We start from the raw sequence: 9,288 nt of genomic DNA on the forward strand, positions 1-9,288 counted from the left end.
TTGTGCATGCAAGCAAATCCTCTGTCCATGCGAAGATGCCTTCTGCCCTGCACCTGTTGTTGCACACTCTCAAGTAGCAGCATAAGGAAGCACGTCCACGTCCTTGTCCCAGCACAGTGTTCAGTTGTCCATATCCCAGTCCTTGGAACCCAAGTGCAGATACGCAGGCTTGTGGAGACGGAAGCATTCCGTAACCTGATGGTGGCGGCCGTCCCTCGGTACTCGGTCCCCAGCCACCACTATTTATCCCGGTGTGCCGTCCCCGCATTATACAAGCACGTGTCCCAAAACATTAGGCATGCCCTCAACAATGCAGTTACCGGGAAAGTCAACCTAACCACGGACACAAGGACAAGTGCTTGTGGACAGGGACGGTACATCTCGCTGACGGCACACTGGGTTAACATAGTGGAAGCCGGGACCTAGTCGGACCTTGGGACGGAACACGTCCTCCCAACGCCAAGGATTGCAGGCCCTAGGTCAATCAGGGTTGCCCCTACAGTCTACAGCTCCTGCACCTCATCCTCCTCAGCCTCCTCCCCCTCTTCAGCCTCCATCTCCGAAATGACCACATCAGTCACAAGCTGGAAGCACTGCAGCACTGCCTCGGCCAAGCGGCAACAGGCTGTGCTGAAGCTAATATGCTTAGGTGGCAAACCGCACAATGCTGAAGAGTTGTGGACAGCTCTGAAAGAGCAGGCAGATCTGTGGCTCACACCGCTGAACCTACAGCCAGGCATGGTCGTGTGTGCAATGGCCGGAACCTGGTGGCAGTTCTGAGGCGAGGCGAGCTCACACACGTACAATGCCTGGCCCATGTGCTTAACCTCGTGGTTCAGCGGTTTCTCAAATCCTACCCAGAGCTGCCGGATATGCTTGTTAAAGTACGCCACATGTGTGCCCATTTTAGAAAGTTACCTACAGCTTCCGCTGCCCTTGCCATGTTTCAGCAGCGTTTGCAGCTTCCGGCTAACAGACTGGTGTGTGATGGCCCCACGCGTTGGAACTCTACACTGCAAATGTTGGGAAGGATTTGTGAGCAGAAGAGGGCAGTTGCTGAGTACCGGTGTGTCACCCTGGCCTGGATGCCACAAATATAATAAAGCTGTGTCTGAGAGCAAGGGGTAGGTTCTCTGGTCAGGGGAACATTAGCATGCAATACCTCCTGTCTCAGGCCAATAGGGGGAGCAGGCTGCCCCTATAAAAGCTGGAACTGGGGGCAGGGTTAGAGAGAACTGGACGACCTGTCTCTGGATTGAGAGGTGCCCAGAGCAGTGAGGGACAGTTGTATTGCACCCTAAGAGGACGTGTGGCAGTAGGAGAGCCACAAGCCAGGGACAAGAGGTGAAGTGCGCCTGTCCTGGCAGACAAAGAACCCAATTTACCAGACTTTGGCGTCTGAGGCTGTGAGGATTCCACGTCCTACAGCAGATAACCAGTCCGCAGGGGACTGTATGTTCCTTTGCCTAAGAAGCCCGGAGGTTCCGCCACACCAGAAGGGACCAGCAAAGCCGTACCAGGCCGGGAATAGAAAGGGACCCAAGTTGCAGGCCATACGGGCGAGAAGACACGGTGAGCTCGGGAACGTGGGCTGTTATCCTATAAGAAGGAAATAGCCAGAAGGAGCGCAGAGAACACGGTAGGCCTACACCCTCACCCTGACCAGGGCCAATTTCGCGTTTGCTCTCAGACGTCCAGGCCCCCCCCCCCTCCTAGCCGGGCCTGTTTGTGGGTCAGTTCACCTGTTCTAGTAAAGACCCTGGACTTCAACCTGTTGTCTGTGTGCTCGTTGCTCCTCCAGCACTAACGGCGCTGGGACGCCCTACACCATCACCCCCACCTTCTACTATACTGCCCTGGGGCCGCACTCTTCCCGTGGGGAGTCACACTAGCCCAGCTGCATACACCATCAGCCCCAGCAGTCTGCCTCGCAGCGGCGGTTCGCACTGACCGCAATCCACGGGTGGCGTAGTCGGACATAACCAACAGCGCATGGCAGACTACCAATGGTCTGACCACCCTGAGCCACGGAACCGGGTTGCCACTACTACCCCCATCGTTTCCCGATTGCCCGGCTCCGAGTGACCCACGGCACAGGGGGCGAGTCAGCTTTGGCGTAGTCGGCAGGATCTTAACCAACCCGCCATAAACGGGTATTGCGTGCCTGAAAAAGACTGTACACGTACCTGAAGAAGAGGTTTCCCGCCATCCGGAGCCGTTTCCCGCCATTTTCAGCTGTCTCCCGCCATCTTCTGTCGGTTCCCGCCATCTTCAGCCGTTTTCCCACCATCGGACGCCATCTTCAGGACGCCGCGCGGGAATAAGAGGGGCATGGACGTCCAAACCGCGCGAGACCCGAAGCTCTGCCCCACGCACCGACGCTGCGCAAGGTCCTGGAAGGGAGAGAGAGCGACGCTGACGTCACCAGGACGCGACGCAAGGTCCTCGTCCGGAGCAGCACCAGCGGAGCCGCGGCCTACAGAAGAGGATCGTCGGAAGGTAGGCCACGCTTAACTAGGGGGGAGGAAGATGTCGGACACAGAGGCGCCCACTACCACCAGCGCAGCTGCAGCAGCGGTGATTCCATTTTCCCTGCCCTACATCCCTGGAGCGGCCTGGCTGCCTAAGTATTCAGGGGAGCCCCATGCCCTAACTGACTTTAAGGAAAGGCTGTACAGTTTATTCCAAGTTTACCCCCTGACAGAGGAACAGAAGGTTAGCATACTGACAGGGCAGTTAACTGGCGCAGCCCAGCGGGAGGTAAAGTCAAGGCCCGCTGAGGAGAAAAGAACTGTGAAGGGTATTCTGGCCCGGGGTACCTTTGACACACGTACCTCCGCTGAAATTAAAAAATGAGGTTCTATGGATGTAAGCAGCGGGCACAGGACAGCATCAGAGACTATGCCCTAAATTTGCAGGAAGCCTTGAGGGCCATCCAACAAACTGACCCTGGCAGCGTGCAAGATACGGATAAGCTACTAACGGAACAGTTTATAGAAGGCCTGCTGTCTAGCGCCCACAGGACCCAGCTGCACCTCATGTCCTTTCAGAACCCTGGTCTGACCATTGCCCAATTCAAGCACAGGGCCATAAGGGTGCTCCGTGAACCCGCAACAAGTGGCGCTATAAACCCCCGGCGCCCTGCTCTCACCTACCACCAGGGGGCGGCGCCCTCCTCTATGGACTCCGTGGTGGCTGATGCACAGGCCCTGAACCAAGCCCCATCGAAAGATCTGCATCACCAAGTCCAGGAGCTGACCAGAAGCGTTGCGGCGTTGACCAGGACCGTCCAGGCATTACAAGTGGACCCGTCAAGACCCATCGAGTTGGCTTCAAGTCCGGAGGATGTCCCGTGGCGTCGACAGAGGAGGATCCCGTCGTTCCGAGGTAGGCCCACAGACCGCTACGCAGAGGATGGACAGCCCATTTGCCGTCGATGCAACCAGCCCGGACACATTTCCAGGTACTGAAATTTAAACGGGTCCAACCTGGGGCAGAGGGCCAACCCCCAGGCATAAGGTCACCAGGCTCTTATAATTGGCGTGATAAGTACGTTGGGGGGCGCCCGGTTTTACCCGTGGTGCTGGACGGTATCCCCATGAGTGCCTTACTGGATACTGGGTCGCAAGTAACCACTATCCCTTATGTACTTTTTAAGCAGTATTGGACTGATGCTGATATAATGCGGTATCCAGACAGTAACTTGAGCATCATCGCCAGTAATGGCTTTCCCGTGCCGCAGATGGGTTTCAAGGAGATGACCATTAAAATTGGTAAAGTTGAACTACCGGCACAGGGAGTGATTATTGTGGACATTGACCGTCGTGAAAGTCACCCTAAAATATCTGTGGGTACTAACGTGATTGAAAATTGTCTTTCAGAGGTAATTGTAATTCTACAACAGGTGGCGGTGAATGCTAGTTCCAGCCAACAGAGAGTCCTCAACAAGGAGATAAAAGCCCTGATGAGACGGCAGCAGGTAGAACTGTCCGGTGGTGAGATCGGTAGCGTAAGACTGAGTGACCCATTCCCCATTTCCATGCCTCCCAAAAGTGAAATGATGATCTGGTGTCGGACTGCAATCGGGTTGAGAGGTAGAGACTACCAAGCCATGGTAGAACCCGTGTACTCAGACAGCAGGCCCACCATTTTGACAGCCCGGGGGGTGGTTGATGTCCGTCATGGGAGGGTGCCCGTTCGCATTCTCAACATTGGGGAGAGGGAGGTACACTTACCCAGGTACGCTACACTTGCCAAACTGTTTGCTGTCGAACACAAAGCTATCAGGGCCGTGGAGCCTTTGCCTCCATCTCCACAGGCGGAGGGTAATGGCTCCCAGAAACAAAAGGACTGGTGCCAGAAACTCCATGTGGGTGCTGACTCCACTCCCCTGCACCAAAAAAAGGAGTCTACCGGGTGGTACAGGAGTACGAGAGAGTCTTTAGTAAGCACCCGCTAGACTTCGGCAGAGTAAAAGGGATAGAACACCACATCCCCACAGGGAGCCACCCGCCAATAAAAGAGAGACACAGACCTGTACCCCCTGCACATTATCAGAACGCAAAGGGGATGCTAAGAGAAATGAAAGATGCTGGGGTCATTAGAGATAGCTGTAGCCCCTGGGCAGCCCCCCTGGTTCTGGTAAAAAAGAAAGACGGCACCATGAGAATGTGCGTGGACTATAGACAAATCAACCGTATCACCCACAAAGACGCATACCCGCTGCCTAGAATAGAAGAGTCTTTAGCCGCACTAAAATCAGCTAACTTCTTTTCTACTTTGGACCTTACTGGCAGGTTCCTGTGGCAGAGGCTGACAAGGAGAAGGCCGCCTTCACCACCCCGATGGGACTGAGCAAGTTCAACTGTATGCCCTTCGGGCTCTGCAATGCACCAGGGACCTTCCAGAGGCTGATGGAATGCTGTCTAGGGCACCGAAACTTCGAGACGGTCCTCCTTTACCTGGATGACGTGATCGTCTATTCGGAGACTAACGAGAACTATCTAAAGCACCTGGCCGAGGTGTTCGAAGCCCTGGCAGGCTACGGCCTGAAGGTGAAACCATCAAAGTGTCACCTGTTGAAACCGAAGGTCCAGTACCTAGGGCACGTGGTAAGTGCGGAAGGAGTAGCCCCCGACCCTGACAAGGTCACGGCAATCAAGAGCTGGCCAAGCCCCTCGAACATCAAAGAAGTGAGGCAGTTCCTTGGGGTGGTAGGCTACTACCGAAGGTTCATCCCCGGGTTCACTAAGATGGCAGCTCCTATGCAGGACCTCCTGATAGGACAGTCAAAGTCCAGAAGCCAAAAGCCACCCTTCAAGTGGGATAAACCGGAAGAGGAGTCCTTCCGCCAGTTGAAGATGGCCCTCACAGGGGATGTGATCCTGGCCTACCCTGATTATGACCAGCCTTTTATTCTCCACACAGACGCCAGTAATGTGGGACTGGGAGCCGTACTGTCACAAAACCAACAGGGCAGAGAAAGAGTGATCGCGTACGCCAGCCAGAAGCTGAGGCCCACCGAGTGAAACCCGGAGAATTACTCCTTCAAGCTAGAATTCTTGGCGGTGGTGTGGGCCGTAACGGAACGCTTCAAGCATTACCTGGCCTCCGCAAAGTTCACTGTGTATACGGATAACAACCCGTTAACACACCTAGACAGTGCAAGACTTGGTGCCCTGGAACAGCGGTGGATGGCCCGTCTCTCCAATTATGACTTCGTGATCAAGTACCAGGCAGGCAAAACCAATGCCAACGTTGACGCCCTATCGAGAATGCCTCACTTACCTGAAGGTGACGAAGACCCGGAAGAGCTGGAGGAGGTAGAACTCCCCGTGTTTCACCGGTATGGAGCCGCTCAATACTCCTACCGTGTGAAGGAGGAGGATTTAACAACCGTTATGATCAATCCCCTACCTCACCACAGCTGGGCCGAGACCCAAGATAGTGACCCTGCAATCCGCCTGGTGAAAGATCTGCTGACCCAGGAAGACGCCGGCTTAGATCCGGATGCTCCAGAGGAAGCCAAGCAGCTATGGAAAGAGAAGAGCAAGCTGTTCCTCTATGAAGGCAAGCTGTGCAGACGACTTGTCAACAACCGGACACACGAGCTGACCTGGCAAGTCGAGGTCCCAAGGCGGGATGCAGCTATGGTCCTGGGGGCTTACCATGACAGAGCGGGGCACTTTGGTTGGAAGAAACTGGAGTTCCTGCTAAGAGGACGGTTCTTTTGGGTCGACATGAGAGGGGCTGTAGAGAAGTGGTGCAGGGACTGTGGCCCTTGTAATTTAAGGAGAAAAGACTGCACCAGCCAGAAGACATCCTTGAAGTCCATTGTCACCCAGCAGCCTCTTGAGCTGGTAGCTCTGGACCACGTCAAATTGGCTCCAAGCCGGTCAGGATACATCTACGCCCTGACAATCGTAGACCACTATTCCCATTTTCTAGTGGTGGTCCCGGTGAAAGACTTGACAGCCCAAACGGCGGCCAGAGCCTTCCAGCAATACTTCTGCCGTCCACACGGGTATCCGGAACAGGTCCTGACGGACTAGGGTCCAGCGTTCGAAGCTGAAATCTTCCAAGAATTCTGTAACCTCTATGGCTGTAAGAAGATTCGTACAACGCCTTACCACCCACAAACCAACGGGATGTGTGAGAAAATGAACAATATAGTCATTGATCTCCTGAAGACGTTGCCCCTGGAGGAACACAACCTGTGGCCAGAAAAACTGCCGGACCTGATAGACTTATACAACCATATCCCGGTGAATGCTACAAACTGCACCCCGGCTTACCTGATGCGAGCCAGACCAGGTGAGCTGCCCATGGACCTGGAGATGGAAGTCCTAACACCTGAGGACACCTCCCCGGATGCGGACTGGGATACGGAAAGGCGACTGCAGTACAAGAAGGTACAAGAGAGTGTGGAGAAGAGCCTGGCCCAGGTGAGAGAAAGGCAAGAAAGACTCTTCAACCAACACGCCCCTGCTGGTCCCCTAGAACCTGGTGAGCAGGTCCTGAAGCGAAAGAGAAGGCTACATAAGTTGGACGACCAGTGGGAAAGGGCACCGTACTGCAGTCTGATCACGACAACCCGAAGGTGTGCATGATCACCAAGGATGGAGGAGAAACCACAAGTACCGTCTCCAGAGACCACCTAAAAAGATGCCCCGAGCAATTCCATAGTGCAGAAGAGGATCAAAGTGACCTTGAACCCGCAGAGGACAAGGAAGAAATGATCAGCACCGTTCTTGGAGAGTTTCCTCAGTCCTGGACTCGAATAAACGATGCCATAGTGGTACCCGTCCTGCATTTCCTGCAACCAGCTCAGCAACAACCTACACCAGAGCCGGAAGGTGAAGAAGAGCAAGCAGTTCCAGAGGCAGAAAAGCCTGTACCAGCAGCCCAGGAGAGTCAACCCTCTGCTGACAGTGAGCCTGCCATGCCTGCGGTAAGCCAAAGGACCCGCAGACAGCAGCCTGCCCTGCCTGTAAGTCCAGCTGGTAGCTGTACCCCTAATGCTAGTAGAGAAAGCCAGGTCGGTCCACCACCAGACAGTGGATTAAGGAGGTCAACCAGGAGCACAAATGGGCAGATACCCGCTCGCTGGAGAATATAGGGTGCACTAAAATTGTAAATAACCCTGTTGCCAAGTGTTGAAATGTTTGCAAAGTTACATGCATGATTGGTAATTCTGTGTTTCAGTTTCTTACAGTTACCGTACGGACTCAAAGGTTATGGACTTTTAATAACCGGGACTTTGTATGGACTGTGTTCGGAGCCTGACCAAGGAATGAACTAAGACTGTAAAGGACTTGGGGTAGGACAGACCCCCCGCCTGGTTAAGGCTCCCCGTTGTGTTGGTGATATGGACACCCGGTCACAGACCTTAAGAACTCAATCTGTGCGTTGTTTGTCTACTAATGTTTTATAGTCATGTATATTATCTTTGTTTACTGTTTAGTCCTGGAGTACTAAATTCTACTAGGGGGGAATGTGTCACCCTGGCCTGGATGCCACAAATATAAAGCTGTGTCTGAGAGCAAGGGGGAGGTTCTCTGGTCAGGGGAACATTAGCATGCAATACCTCCTGTCTCAGGCCAGTAGGGGGAGCAGGCTGCCCCTATAAAAGCTGGAACTGGGGGCAGGGTAAGAGAGAACAGAACGACCTGTCTCTGGATTGAGAGGTGTCCCAGAGCAGTGAGGGACAGTTGTATTGCACCCTAAGAGGACGTGTGGCAGTAGGAGAGCCACAAGCCAGGGACAAGAGGTGAAGTGCGCCTGTCCTGGCAGACAAAGAACCCAATTTATCAGACTTTGGCGTCTGAGGCTGTGAGGATTCCACGTCCTACAGCAGATAACCAGTCCGCAGGGGACTGTATGTTCCTTGGCCTAAGAAGCCCGGAGGTTCCGCCACACCAGAAGGGACCAGCAAAGCCGTACCAGGCCGGGAATAGAAAGGGACCCAAGTTGCAGGCCATACGGGCGAGAAGACACGGTGAGCTCGGGAACGTGGGCTGTTATCCTATAAGAAGGAAATAGCCAGAAGGAGCGCAGAGAACACGGTAGGCCTACACCCTCACCCTGACCAGGGCCAATTTCTCGTTTGCTCTCAGACGTCCAGGCCCCCCCCTCCTAGCCTGGCCTGTTTGTGGTTCAGTTCACCTGTTCTAGTAAAGACCCTGGACTTCAACCTGTTGTCGGTGTGCTCCTTGCTCCTCCAGCACTAACGGCGCTGGGACGCCCTACACCATCACCCCCATCTTCTACTATACTGCCCTGGGGCCGCACTCTTCCCGTGGGGAGTCACACTACCCCAGCTGCATACGCCATCAGCCCCAGCAGTCTGCCTCGCAGCGGCGGTTCGCACTGACCGCAATCCATGGGTGGCGTAGTCGGACATAACCAACAGCGCATGGCAGACTACCAATGGTCTGACCACCCTGAGCCACGGAACCGGGTTGCCACTACTACCCCCATCGTTTCCTGATTGCCCGGCTCCGAGTGCCCCACGGCACAGGGGGCGAGTCACCAGCATCAACAAGGCCGTCGGTATTCAATTCAGACTCCAGACATAAGACCTCAGGAATGGACATGGATGTCAGACATCTGTACCATCCTCCAAAACTTTGAGGACTCCACCAAGATGGTGAGCGGCGATGACGCCATAATTAGCGTCACCATCCCACTTCTCTGTCTTCTAAAATGCTCTCTGCTTACAACCAAAGAGGATGCATTACAGACGGCGCATGATGAGATGGAGCAAGGAATCATACAGGGTGATTACAC

This window comes from Phyllobates terribilis, unplaced genomic scaffold, assembly GCF_046119375.1.
Source record: "Phyllobates terribilis strain yellow unplaced genomic scaffold, ASM4611937v1 Scaffold_3__8_contigs__length_932513732, whole genome shotgun sequence".
Lineage (NCBI taxonomy): Eukaryota > Metazoa > Chordata > Amphibia > Anura > Dendrobatidae > Phyllobates > Phyllobates terribilis.